Source organism: Scomber japonicus, chromosome 23 (genome assembly GCF_027409825.1).
Source record: "Scomber japonicus isolate fScoJap1 chromosome 23, fScoJap1.pri, whole genome shotgun sequence".
NCBI classification, from domain to species: domain Eukaryota; kingdom Metazoa; phylum Chordata; class Actinopteri; order Scombriformes; family Scombridae; genus Scomber; species Scomber japonicus.
The window spans coordinates 4,114,519-4,130,297 of record NC_070600.1 but is presented as its reverse complement, the minus strand read 5'-3'; positions in this window follow the sequence as shown (position 1 = coordinate 4,130,297).

The window sequence follows — 15,779 nt, the reverse complement described above, 5'->3', positions numbered from 1 at the left end:
ACGCCCGCCTAAGTAACACACGCCTGCCGCCTTATCTAACATCTTCAAAAAGATATTGCGCACAATTTAATTGATTCCCGCAAATCCAACACTTATAATGCGGGAAATTCCTGCACACATTTACAGCGATGTATATTAATGTTCAACCAACGTCTGCAGCGGTGCTTAACTGTAGGACGACTGGCTGGAACCGCTGTGTCCGACTGTCTGACTTCGACCCTGAACACACCTGTAGCTCTCTCTGCACCTCCCGCTAGCATAACACAAACAGGCTAACAGTGATATTAAGTTTAAGGAAACAAACACAGACAAGCTAACAGTGATATAAAATTTAAGGAAACAAACACAGCTGGATAAAACCTTAAATCTACATCATTTGCGGCAGAAATTGTGTATGAAAACAGCGCCATGTGATGTCAACATTAATAACGTTAATTCTCAGACAGGTAACTGTGACGTTACTATAGCAACAAGCCTCAGGTTAACCGGCTCAGAGTATATGGACAGCTCCAACTAAACAGGTGATATTAGCGGCGCAATGTGTAAAATGTTGCGGTGCTGCGCGTTTTATCAGCTGATGTTACAAAACATCAATTTTAAGTCACTCAGCTTTTTCTCATTCAACAGACCTGAAGAAGAAAGACAAAAGTACATTTATTATCAGTGTATCAGCAACAATGGCAATGTAAAACTGCATCCTAAGCCTCTCTAACACATGCAGGTCTCAGCATATTTAGTTGGCTTCTTTGTTAACCTTTCTCCCTCTCTTCTCTTTTTTCCAGGCCTCCACCAGCCAGATGGGTTAGTTTGTTTTGTTTGCACACATTACATACTTCACTCATCCACACAGTGCATTAAAAACTGACTTTGTTAATTAACATTATTATATTTCAAGCTGATAATAACTGTTATTTTAGAAGCTTTATTCATGTGTGATTCCGTTCCGTTCCGTCCTCTGCCGCTGATCCTTGGTCGGGTCGCGGGGGCAGCAGCCTAAGCAGGGAAGCCTAGACTTCCCTCTCCCCAGCCACTTCGTCCAGCTCTTCCCAGGGGATCCCGAGGCGTTCCCAGGCCAGCCAAGAGACATAGTCTCTCCAGCGTGTCCTGGGTCTTCCTCGGGGTCTCCTACCAGTGGGACGTGCCTGAACACCTCACCAGGGAGGCGTCCGGGAGGCATCCTAATTAGATGCCCGAGCCACCTCATCTGGCTCCTCTCGACACGGAGGAGCAGCGGGTCTACTCCGAGCTCCCTCCGGATAACTGAGCTTCTCACCCTATCTCTAAGGGAGAGCCCAGCCACCCTACGGAAGAAGCTCATTTCGGCCGCTTGTACCCGCGATCTTGTTCTTTCGGTCACTACCCAAAGCTCATGACCATAGGTGAGGGTAGGAACGAAGATCGACTGGTAAATCGAGAGCTTTGCCTTTCGGCTCAGCTCTCTCTTCACCACGACGGATCTGTGCAGAGTCCGCATTACTGCAGACGCCGCACCGATCCGCCTGTCGATCTCACGCTCCATCCTTCCCTCACTCGTGAACAAGACCCCGAGGTACTTGAACTCCTCCACTTGGGGCAGGATCTCATCCCCGACCCGGAGAGTGCACTCCACCCTTTTCCGGTTGAGGACCATGGCCTCGGATTTGGAGGTGCTGATTCTCATCCCGGCCGCTTCACACTCGGCTGCAAACCGATCCAGTGAGAGTTGGAGGTCACGGTCTGATAAAGCCAACAGGACCACATCATCCGCAAAAAGCAGTGACCCAATCCTGAGGTCTCCAAACCGGACCCCCTCCACACCCTGGCTGCGCCTAGAAATCCTGTCCATAAAAATTATGAACAGGATCGGTGACAAAGGGCAGCCCTGGCGGAGTCCAACCCTCACTGGAAACAAGTCCGACTTACTGCCGGCAAAGCAGACCAAGCTCTGACACCGGTCATACAGGGAACGGAGGCCCTTATCAGGGTGTCCGGTACCCCGTATTCCCGGAGAACCCCCCACAGGACTCCCCGAGGGACACGGTCGAATGCCTTCTCCAAGTCCACAAAACACATGTTGACTGGTTGGGCAAACTCCCATGCACCCTCAAGGATCCTGCAGAGGGTGTAGAGCTGGTCCACAGTTCCACGGCCTGGACGAAAACCACACTGCTCCTCCTGAATCCGAGGTTCGACTATCCGACGGACCCTCCTCTCCAGCACCCCCGAATAGACCTTACCAGGGAGGCTGAGGAGTGTGATTCCCCTGTAGTTGGAACACACCCTCCGGTCCCCCTTCTTAAAAAGAGGGACCACCACCCCAGTCTGCCAATTCAGAGGCACTGCCCCCGATGTCCATGCGATGCTGCAGAGTCGTGTCAACCATGACAGCCCCACAACATCCAGGGCCTTGAGGAACTCGGGGCGGATCTCATCCACCCCCGGGGCCCTCCCATCGAGGAGCTTTTTAACCACATCGGCAACCTCCACCCCAGAGATAGGAGAGCCCACACCCGAGTCCCCAGGCCCTGCTTCCTTACCGGAAGGCGTGTCGGTGGGATTGAGGAGGTCTTCGAAGTATTCCTTCCACTGATCCACAACGTCCCGAGTCGAGGACAGCAGCGCACCGTCCCCACCGTACACGGTGTTGACGGCACACTGCTTCCCCCTCCTGAGACGCCGGATGGTGGTCTAGAATCTCTTCAAAGCCGTCCGGAAGTCTTTTTCCATGGCCTCGCCGAACACCTCCCATTTCCGGGTTTTTGTCTCAGCGACCGCCTTAGCTGTGCTCCGCTTGGTCTGCCGGTACCGGTGTGGAACTTGTGTTTGAAGTCATCAGAAATGTTTGGCGCCTGATGTTGGCATCTGAAGCTACGCTAACCCTGCAGATAACAAACTAAAAGAAGTCAGACACATAGAAACCTATGTGTCCTTGAACAAGGACAAAAGACTTACACTGGATAATGTGGGTTTTTTGTGAGTACTATATTTTAAAAAGCGTCACTGCATCAACTTCAGGCTCAAAATACCAGGAGTATTAAAGTGCACACACGCACACAAGTTCTTGACCTGCTAGAGTTGGTTAATAGGTGGTGTATTGCTCTTCTGGATTACAGCAGAAATCACAGTAGGCTCTACGGAGAGGCCGAGACTCTCACTGACTAACTGCCACTTTTAACAATGAAGGTTTCTGAAGGAGAGAGGCTAGAGGAGAAGCAGACGATGCAGAGGAGGAGATCAGAGCTGAATTAGAGCAAGGCTAGCCAGGCAGAAAGAGGAGGAGGACAGGAAAGCAGAGCACGGAGGGTCATAATGTATTCCCGTCTTACTGAGAAACAGCAGTGTCAGCCTTATTCACTGCCACACTGCACTGTCAGAGAGACAGACAGAAATGCAACTCTTTAAAGCCTATTAAGATGCTGTTCTGAGAGTGGATTTAGCAGAGGGGCTTCTTCGGCAATCCAGTGCAACTTACTCACCAACCAAAAACATTAAACTTAAAAGCAAAAATTGGTGACTCTTCTCTTTAGTTCCTGGGCCTGGAGCAAAGCCTAGAGGCTGCAGATAAGTATGTTTTCCCACAAGAAATAAGTAATACACTAGGTCAATGCATTGTGTGAGCTAAACAAAATACTCTGGACTGTTGGTCAAAAACGCATTTAAAAAGTAGCAATTTCTTCTCCTTTGGCCACTTGGGGGCGATAGAACAAGAAAAAATATATATATTTTGTCACCCTTTAGAAACGTCATGGCTTAAGCTTTGACACACTGTTTCTACATTTTTGGGCATAAAATGTATAAAATACCTGTACAAGATACTGACAGAGACGACAGGAAACAAGGGTAGAAAGAGATGGAGTACAAAATGCTAGGTTTGGAGCAAAGGGGATAAACTGTGGGCAGGAGTCAGTCCCCCACACCCACATTTTCTAAACCCATTCTTCCTGCTGTCTGTCAATTAGCACATTATAAATGCAATTAAGGATATGGAATAAAATCTATTGAAGGTATTAAAACTGTTTAATTTTGACACAAGATCTCTCTACAACATTGCCTCAATATTGGATGGGTGCTTCACAAATTCCTCTTGACCAATTTGATATTTAATCAAATTACCACACAATATTTGCCACACACACCACTTTGTGGCCCTGGGCAGTGGTTGCCAATTCTGCTCAAATTTGGAATCCAGCATTTGACTTTAAAGGTCAAAGTAGAAGCAAGCAGTGAGCCTGTAAACTTTCATGGATGTTTACAACAGACTTTACTGTTCAACTTTCTCAAATAAGTTTGGCTAACCTGGAAGGTGTTTTCAACTTATCCGATCATCTGATTGCTCATTGTTTATTAATTGATGAGAGTAAAGTTTTATCATAACTACTTAGAAATTAGAAATTATGGCAAAAACTACAAAATTCGGACCAAAGTTGTAACAAGCTGGATTGTTAAAATGTACCATGCTATGTCACACTTAAACAACTTGTGACAACTTCTTGCTTTTCCTCATCAGAGACTTGAACTTACATTACATTTCACAGGACATGTACGTGTCATCAGATAGCACTATGGAAGCATAGTATAACATGATCTTGATTGGACTAAGTGCCTTGTCACAGTGATAAGGATTATCTACAGAGAAAATGGTGCAGATAAATCAGCAGTGAGTGTGTGGAAGCAGCAGCCAGCAGCCTCTCTGCTGACATTTACTGCAGCTCTCCATCACTGCAACAAAAGACCTCAGTGTAATAGAAATACACTTTTATAGTTAGTGCACATAATGGTGACACTAGCCTGACAAGCGAGCAGGGCCCCATGGTGATGCTCTTCCAGTGTCCATGGAAACCATGTTCCATGGACTACTGAATCATAACACCAGGAGAATAATCCTAAAATATATGATCCTGAGGATAAGGTCAGTTCAATCCATAAAATCAAAGTTTCAGAAAAAGGACAAACAGCAGTCTGATCAGATGGAACTAAATAAAATGAAGGAGAGAAAAACAATGGTTAAAAAGTGAGAGCAGGGAGGATGGAGGAGGAGTGGTTCTTCAGGAAACCTCTCCAGTGTCAGGAACAACTAAAACAACAAAACGCTAAAACGCTCTAAAACGCTCTCTGTGTGTGTGATAGATGAATAGAGCATGAGCTAAGAGCTGAAACAAGGCCATTACATGCATGAGGGCATGCACCCAAAGGTACGATGTGTGTGTGTAAACTTTCTTACACACACAGTGCTCCTGCATGTTTAAACACAGCATGTTTCTGCACCACACGATAAGAACAATAAATACACTGTTAGTTGAATGTTCATTAACTGAACCTGATGAGGCATGTTACTGAGAGTGACGTGATAGTTCAAATTATGAGAGAACTGTCCTGCTGCTATTTACTATACACTTTTATATACGTAGATGTGTAGCACCCGACCCATGTAGCTATTATGTGTTACTATTTACATAACCAGGGTTGTAGTACTATGGGCGGGGCCCTGGGTACCTTACCTGTGGAAATGTAAACAACACACTCACAATACTTTAAATCCAAATAATGAATTTAGTTATGGAAACAAATATTTAAATCCGTAACAAAAATAAAACAATGTATTGTATATTACACGACAATCAAGGGTTTTTTCTTTCTTTCCTTTTTTTTTTTGACAAATATTTTTATTGACTTTTTCAATTACAGTACAAAGACACAAAACAGAACAAAACAAAACAAGGCACATCAATACGTACAAATAGGCACTTGAAGATATTCCAAATGTGGAGATTTAAGTGGTATATTTTACTGTTGTGGTAACTGACTGATTCTCATCATGGCGTTTAAGGAAAAGAAAAGGATAACGCTAATGAGTGACCAGCATGTACATACACAGATGGAAACACATTGTGTACTTCTAGAACGCTCCCACAATCCAAAATGTGATCAGTGATCTTATTAAAAATAAACAAAAAGTTACATATATAAAAATAAAATAAAAAATATATAATACAACAGTAGACTACAAAGCTGCAAGAAAAACTGCATAAATGAGCCCCAAATCTTCTCAAGAGTGTTATATTTCCCTTTAACAACATATGTAAGTTTCTCTAAAGCAAGGAATTGCAGTAATCCCTCAACCCAACTCTGCCTACTTGGTCTGTGAACAGATTTCCATGACAGTGCGGTGTAGTAACTCTGGTGTAATATATGTTCTCATCACCCATTTATACTGTAGGAGTTTGAACCTTGTGTTTATTGTTTGTACTTGGCACTGGTAACATATATCCTGCCATTCTTCTACAGTGATTCCTTCAGTAAGTCTGAACACCATGCTAATCTTTTATCCTCTGAGGATTCTTTTGATGCAGCTATGATAATCTGATAGAATTTTGAGATTAGTCCAGCTGTTCCATAATGGTTCAAAACTGTGTTTTCTAAAGAATTTGGACCAGGAAGGTTTACAGAGTTCTGCGTCTTTGTTATGAAGCTTCTTATCTGAAGATACTTGAAAAAATGTTTAGAATCAATGCTAAACTTTTGCTTAACCTCATTAAAACTTAAAAGAGTGTCATTCTCATACAGGTCTGAAATTTTACTAACACCTCTGTCTGCCCAAAAACCAAGGTCATTAGTACCTGGTGTGAAGTTTCTGTTCCCCCAAATAGGAGAAAAACTGGGATAAAGGAGCATTTTCCCCAAGATAACTTAACACCTCATGCCATACTATCAGTGTGTTTCTAACAAAGGGGTTCGCAGTGTGTTTTTTACATAAGGGGATTTTGGAAGTTGTGAATTCCTCCATCTTTACCCAGTGCAACGGTGACCGGTGTTCATACCAACATGAGGCTGCTCTTAGTTGGGCTGCCCAATAGTATCCCTGGAGGTAAGGGAGCTTTAACCCACCTCTGTCTGTATGGTAAATACAACAAGGTCATGCGCAGTCTTGAGCGTCCACTGTTCCAAATGTAATTACAAAAAAGTTGTTTCATTTTAACAAAGAAATTAGAAGGGGGAGCATGTGGGATGGTTTGAAATAGATATAGGAACTTAGGAAGAATATTCATCTTTAGAACATTAATACGTCCAATCATAGAGAGTGGTAAAGATTTCCATCTTTTAATTAGGCATGGGCCGGTATGAGATTCTGGCGGTATGATAACCATAAGAAAAAATATCACCGTTTCACGGTATGGAGGTATTGTGATTACAGCTCTAAAATGTTCCTAAAAGGAAGAAAAATAAAGACAGACATGTTAATTTAACCCTCCTGTCATCCTCCCGGGTCAAACTGATCCCATCTCTCTTTTGACTGTTATTTCTTTCCTTCCTTCCTTCCTTCCTTCCTCCCTCTTTCTTTAATTTTTCCTTCATTCTTCCCCTCCTCCCCTCTTTCTTTGCTCGCTCCTCCTTCCATCCTTCTTCCTTCCCTCCCTCCTTACTCCTTTCCTTCCTTGCTTCCTTCCTTCCTTCCATCCTCCTTTACTTCCTCCCTTCCTTCTCTCCTAAATTCCTTCCTCTTTTCATCCTTACTCCTTTCCTTCCTTCCTTCCTTCCTCCCTCCCTTCCTTCTCTCCTTACTTCCTTCCTCTTTTCCTCCTTAAGTGCTTCCTTGACCTGAGGACAACAGGAGGGTTAACCTGAATATTCACTGTAATGACAGTGTGAGGGGTCGTGATACTCTACGCTGCAGCTGCACCACCTGAGGGATTTCTGACCTTTCCACTTCCTGTCTTTGACCAGACTAAAAACAGCTCATACCTCAGGAACGGTATGACAGAACATTTGGCGGTTTAGGTTATCGTGGCTTTTTCAAATCCCGGTATACCTTGAACACGGTTATCATCCCATGCCTAACTGTTAATAGATTCTACTACCGACTCAACGACAGGGTTGTAGTTAGTAGGTACCATGGATTCTATTGAAGGTGTGATTTTAACACCAAGCTGTAAAGCTATCCACAATATTCCTAAAAGGTGTAGATAGCGGAGGACTTAATCTCTCAGATCTTTTCAGAAAAAGGATTGTAGACTTAGAAGCATTTACCTTATAACCTGAGAAGCTGCCATATTTTTCTATTAAAGTCAATGGAGTAGGTATAGATTGTTTCAAGTCTGTCAGAAATAGAACTATGTCATCGGCAAATAATCCTATTTTATTCTCAATATTATTAATTTTGATACCAGTTATCTCCCTGTTGCTTCTAATCGCAATTGCTAGTGGTTCAATAGCTAGGACGAAAAGAAGAGGGGACAAAGGACATCCCTGCCTTGTACCTCTGGAGAGAGAGAACTGCTCTGAAACTGAACCATCACTGAAGCCTTTGAGTCATGATATAAGATTTTAATCCAACTAAGGAAGTAGCTACCTATGCCAAAACGGTTAAGCACTTCAAATAGGTATTTATGCTCGACCCTATCAAAGGCCTTCTCCGCATCAAGTCCTATCACAGCCATATCAGGTGATTCTTTCTTGGCATATATAATATTTATTAACCTATGGATATTGTGAGAGCCTTGCCTTTCTTTAATAAAACAATTTTGATCCAGAGCAACAATAGATGGCAAATGTGTTTCTAACCTTCTGTCAAGAACTTTTGCTATTATTTTCACATCATTGTTGATTAAAGAAATGGGACGGTAAGATTCACACTTTGTGGAGGGCTTTTCAGACTTTAATATTAAGGATTTAGATACAAAAGGTAGAAATATATAAATTTCACCGGAGCCTAGCCCCACACGTCTACTCAGTTGCGTGTCATAACCGGAAGCCTTCTTTCTTTCCTTAAATTTGGACTAAATGGCCCACACTCTCACGCAGTGTTGCCAACTTGGCGACTTTCTCGCTAAATCTGGCGACTTTCCAAACCCTCATAGCGACTTTTTTCCTCAAAAGCGACTAGCGACAAATCTAGCGACTTTTTCTGGTGTTAGCCTATTGGAGACTTTGAAGTGAAAGCATGTATCGTTACTGTCCTCAACGAGTAGTGGGTGCTGCCCTGAGCCCCTCCCCTGTCCCAAAGCACTCACAGGCGGTCAGGTTCACAGTAGCCTCACACAGCTGCAGTCAGAGCAGAGAGGAGACCCACACCCCAAACCCCTCCGCATCCACCCTGCATAACAGTCTTTTGATTCAATTTGATATTCTAACATTTAATAATAAATATCAAAATGTATTTACATTTTAAAAAACAAACAAACCAAGAATCAAAATAAGAAAGCTCAATTGTAGTTTTTAACATATTTAGGGTTTTTTAACTCACTTTTTGTCTCTCCCAAGACGTTATTCCTCTCTCCTACATCGTCCATTACAATAACATGCACATGATAATTATGCAAATTAGACGATGACGTCATTTAGCGACTTCTAGCGACTTTTAGGACAGCCAATAGCTACTTTCCTTACTGAGGAGTTGGCAACACTGCTCTCACGCTGCAACAAAATTAAAAGTGTCCTTTAATTAAACAAAAAACGTTGCAGGCCTGAGCCTTTGCTTGGGAGCGGTGAGACCTAAAACAAGTAGTCACTTAACTTGCTACTGTAAGCCACACATGAAATGCAAGTGCACTGTTTTTGTTACTTACAAAATCCTTCGTCGGAAGTCAAGTTCAAGTTTTGAACTGAGTATGTTTGAATGGGATCAATCCCATCCAGTACTGTGTGCTGTGATACCGACCACCTAAATATAACAAGGACTTTTAAATTTTTATTTAGTTGGAATGAATAGCTTTGTGAAGCTTTTTTTTCCTTTCCCCCCTGCCCTTCAAGAAGTCTGTGCACGCCACTGTTTATCCTCATCCATTTTTGGTTTCCTTTAATAATTTGCTTCCGTACTATTTGTTGCTGCTTTATTTTTCTCAATAAGTTGCATATTTTCTTTCATATTTGAAACTGTATTTGATATGTATATGTGTATATGTCTATGTATATACTGAGCAGTTCCATGGCAGAAAACGTATAGTTTCATACATGAAGTTGACCATATTTTCAATTAAAGACAGAAAAGGTGAGTGTCCACAGGTGAATTCATGTAAATATATATCCAACTTTAATAATCTCTTCTTGAAGTTGAAGGAAGAATGATTAATGCTTGATGCTGATTAACTAATTAGGGAAATCAAATAATTTAAATGGGTGTTTGAGATGCAGGTTTCTATTTTATTTAGTTGCACAGGATATTGCTTGGGATATTTTTTGACCCTGTAAAATTTGTCAGTGTGATAATTAAATGCAATAAATACATTTCAATTAAAGTGACTTTGATATTTGTGTGAATGATATTCAGTAGCAGAAAACATTTATACCTGTAATTCTACAGCAATATGCTATAAAGTAGGAATGTAAGAAGAATACTAATAATTATCAGTTATTTAAAATAAAAATTCGACTTGATCAGTTTTTGTTGGGTTTTTTGGTAAACAGCTGCTTTTTCAATGTCAAACTCTTGTTAAAAGTTTGACTGTGTTAAATCATGCTTTGAGTACAAAGGTTTTAAAGTTGAAGTCAGAGCTGCTTAAATACAAGTTAACCTTTGTACCCTAATATTTTTTACTGGCACAAGTACCACATTGGACAAAAGTGTCCAATGTGTTTGATGCCATAAAAAAGGCATATTCGAGAATATTTTTTTCATGCATCTTCTAATCCACTTCTCCTTGGATGATCCAAACCATTGGTTTAATTAATTTTTAACTTTTAACCCCTTTGATGCCAGAAAATAGAGTCCCTGGTTAAAAAAACTGGTGTGTCATCCTTCCCTCCAAAGTCGTGGTTCCCTGCTGGTCTAGTGGCTAGGATTCGGCGCTCTCACCGCCGCGGCTCAGGTTCGATTCCTCGTCAGGGAACGCGAAGGTGACATGAGATTGCTACTTATATAACCAAGCCAGTTAATTGGTCTAGCCAGGCCAATTTTGTGTCAGGGTGATTTTCAGTTGTTTAATCCTTCCAGACCTTGGTGTCTCCCTGATGATCTAGTGGTTAGTGCTCTGTGTACTGCAACTTATTTAAAAGGACTTCTCATTTGGGGAACCCCCAATGGATTTCAAATCCATCGTCTTGATCCATCGTCTTGATCACTCGGCCACTACTCGGCTACTCCGAACTAGGTTGAACGATCATTACCACATATGCATACGTTATAACAATATTGCTGAATTAGCCATATGGGTCGGTAAACTATGTTCCTGTACATGAATTACGACATGAAAAATAAAATAAACACTAGTTTCATTCATTTGTACTTACTTTAGATTTACTTGAAGGACGACAGTGGTCTTCGAAGTGAATTAAACTCAACGCCGGCAACTTTCCCCAAAGCCTCTCCTTGGCAGGCGCAACGGGAAACATCCAATCAGCGACGGGATTCCCATAGTAACACCCATAGTAAGATTGACCAATCAAACTGCGGTGCGAAAAAACGCTAACTCCTGATTAGATGCTTTACCCCTGTGACTGGCAGGTTGCTGGGCTCTTTGCCCCCGTGTTAGGACTTTGTTAGGAATTAATTAGGAGTTGTTAGGACTTGGTTAGGACTTGTTAGGAAATGTTAGGACTTGGTTAGGACTTGTTAGGAAATGTTAGGATTTGGTTAGAATGTGTGAAAGCAGGCCGATCGCTGCAGGGGCAACTACAAAAAGGGGCAAAAGGGACTGCTGCGAGGGGAAAGAAAAGAAAAGAAAAAGGGGAAAGGTAAAAAGATGGTAAAAAGTCGACCAATTTTAAAATCTTTATCACGGGTGAATTACGTTAAAATTAAAATAAAACATCAACAACAACAACACAGTGGCCGTAAAATGAGATAATATAACACAAACAGAATAGTTTGGAGTTTAACTTCGTTCCGAACCAGGTTGAACGATCATTACCACATATGCATACGTTATAACAATATTGCTGAATTAGCCATATGGGTCGGTAAACTATGTTCCTGTACATGAATTACGACATGAAAAATAAAATAAACACTAGTTTCATTCATTTGTACTTACTTTAGATTTACTTGAAGGACGACAGTGGTCTTCGAAGTGAATTAAACTCAACGCCGGCAACTTTCCCCAAAGCCTCTCCTTGGCGGGCGCAACGGGAAACATCCAATCAGCGACGGGATTCCCATAGTAACACCCATAGTAAGATTGACCAATCAAACTGCGGTGCGAAAAAACGCTAACTCCTGATTAGATGCTTTACCCCTGTGACTGGCAGGTTGCTGGGCTCTTTGCCCCCGTGTTAGGACTTTGTTAGGAATTAATTAGGAGTTGTTAGGACTTGGTTAGGACTTGTTAGGAAATGTTAGGACTTGGTTAGGACTTGTTAGGAAATGTTAGGACTTGGTTAGGACTTGTTAGGAAATGTTAGGATTTGGTTAGACCGGGCCAATTTTAGAGGTTTTAAAGAACCATATTTACAATGCCAGCCCAATTGGATGAAAAAAAGGCTGCAGTAAATATGGGAATGACAATAATTCACAGCCATTGCAATATCAGTTACAAGCATGCTAAGTGGAACAGCCCCGAGATTGTGAACCCTGTAGAACATCTTTTCTATGAGCACAAGTTATGATTGAACATGTTTCTTCCAGTCAGGGAAAAGTGGGTCCCTGATGGTCTAGTGGCTAGGATGTGGCGCTTTCACCGCCACAGCCTGGCTTTGATTCCCGGTCGGGGAACGATAAGGTGGCATGTGAGGTGACTCAGAGGCGGGTAATAGCGATGTGCATCATTGAGTTAAACAGGCCAAAGTTGGTAAAGGGTGATCAGTGTCTGATTTACTTTTGTGTTAAGCTTGCCAACAGGCATGGTTACCTGATGGTGTAGTGGCTAGGATTCGGTGCTCTCACCGCCACGGCCCGGGAGGTGGCATGAAGTGGGAATGCTACTTATGTAGCCATGGCAGTTATTTGGTCAAACTCGTCCAGTTTTGTGTCAGGGTGATCACAGTGTATGATTTCAGTTGAGTTCAAATCAGTTAGGATGACCCTGGAGATTGTCACAACAACTTCTTGAAGCTGTATGATGACCCATCACTGCCTTTTGGACCTTACTGTGACCTTACTGTATGTAACTCAAAAAGAATCACTACTTTAACTGTAATGTCGTAGAATTTTTTGATTCAGTTTTCACAACTCAAGATTTAAATGAGCTCACTTTATTTAATTTGCATGAAGTGTGGTCAGGCTGTTTTGCTAGATGTTGCACATATCTGAAAAGAAACATGACAATGTTTTCTGCTGTTAAACTAGGATTATTTGATAACGAAAAATATGCAAATATTAATATTAATTTCACAAGTTTAACTGTTGAACACATGTCCCCATTTCACTGAAAACTTTGTGCAGTGCATTCACTGACGACTTCACATTTTCACATCACACCTGTGTTTATTGCATAATGGACCACCACTCAGTACTAACTAATTTGTGATATCACAAATCTGAAACTGAGATTTAAGGTGAGTACAGACAAACCTTCACCCTTCAGCAAATTAATGTGAAAACATCTAACTCATACATCATTCTGCACATGAAGTAGCTGGTAGCCATGTGACTAACGTTATCAATAAGCATTATAAAATAGTAACACAGGAAAGAATAGTAATGCTTACGACTAGTGCTGTGTGTTATCACATTGTATGCCCGCATATTCTATAGCACAAAGGGAAAGAAGTGAGTATGAAAATATGTATGGCTTGCTTGTGTAATGTTAGTTGGCCAAACACAGTAATGCTGTCAGGACAGTACACATACTAGTAACAATAGTGCTACTGCTAACCATGCCTTGCTATTTCAGAAACTTTTGACTAAATGTATGATATTTAGCTATTGGACTGGTGAGGAAATACTCTGACTGTTACTTTGATACATTTTAGTCTTACCAACTACTGGTGTTTTCTATAACTAAAGATGTTTATTGTAATAATAATAATAACAGCTTAGCAATTCTGAAATATTTAATGTGTGAATTGTTGGTCATGTTGGGTTTGTTTAGATTAAAGCTCTGAAATGCAAGACAAAAAATGTAACCTGTGTATAACCACAGGTTACATTTTTTGTCTTGCATTCCTTAGGTCATAATGCCCAATACTGCTGTTACTCCACCATGGCAGACTGGCAGATGCTGTGTATGGAAGGAATAACACCAGGAGCTACTCTTCAGACTCTTCATCAAATCCTCATCAGTGGCTTTGAGTACAGCAGGCCACAAAAGCAGATAGATCATACTGAATTACACAAAAGCAGACAAATCATACTGAATTACACTTTGCATGCTGCTACTTTGTCACTACTGACCATGTATACCTTACATGGTGTCATTATTGTCATTGTTTCTGAATTTGATTTGCTTTTGATCTATTTGATCTCTTTGTTCTGAACTGAAGGGGCAGTTAACCACATTTGAGATGTTAAAACATAACTGTAATACATCAATGTGTAAGACAGTGGAGTTTTGTTTTCATTCCAACTGCCAAGTGTAGATTGTACAGATTTACAATTGATTTTTTTTGTCCAGATGGTTATAGCAAGAAGAGAAAGGTGATGTATACCTCTAAAAAATGTAGTATTTATGATTATTGTTTTCTGGAATTGACTGTGCAATACTGCTCACCAATAAACTTGACATGATTTGAGATTATAGTGATGCTTCATCCATTTCAACCTTCAATTCTTTCTAACACTGTAGATAAAGTATTAGTAAGGGCTCCGCTGGCTTAGTCCACGACTGCATAGAGATCACTGACCATACACAAGTGAAATGTAAATTGATGTACTGTTTACCACAAAGCAGAAAACTTATGGTGTTTCATAATTAGGTCATTAGTTAATGAAGCAGATCCACATCATCTTTTGAAAAATATTTGTTTACTTATCAATAAACAATAGGCAAAACAATAATAACTTCTGAACATAAATTAATTAAACATGTCTACTGAACAGGACTCAATTGCCTTTGATCTCTTAATGATGCCTGTGAATTTGGGGTGCATGTTTCTGCAGATGTCAGAGGTAGGTATGGCATGGCAGTTGAGCCCCTGTGGATGGTGGAGCATCATGATGGCCCTGCTGCATTATCAGAGCATCATAAACCAGCCCTGCAGGTCAAAAAGGCTCCTTCCAGGGTCAACTCTTGAAGCAGGCTTCAAAATATGTGTTTTTTTTTTACATCTGTTTAAATAAATATTGTAGTAAATGAGTTAGAAGTTACAGTCCAACATAACTATATAATAAAATATCTTCATTAAATCAAAACACATTTTTTAATAGTATTTTTGATAACACAACATTTTTCCAGCTACATTTTTCCCTGTATTTTGATTCATATGTAGATATGAACAGGGGAAAATGCAGCATGTAATTCAATTGTACAGTTTTTAATTTGATCCCTTTGATATCAGCCTCAGTTTACTGTTAACTTTCCTATAGCCATATAAGAGGTGAATTGACTTACTCCAAATGCAATACCAATAGGAAACTACTGCTGCTGCTTCACATTAAAAGCATTCAACCGGTTAAATATATGCTGATTTTCATAGTAAAGCAGTGCTGGACTTTAGCTTTCTTTACTAACTAATCTTACACTATGTGTGAGTTGAGTCCGCGTGTTCGTTTAATAAAGCAAATAGGAGAAGATATTCGGTCTCAATATGCCATTTATTTAGCAGTAAATGAACAAAGCATACAGAGCTCTGGGTCAAGATCTTTCTATCCCTGACGAACAACAAAGTGTGTCAGTTCACGAAGTCTGACTGACTATGCTCTCCCTGACCCAGTCTTATACGTATGTATTTATACAAAATGTTTATGCAATGTATAATGTGTCGTCTTCTGA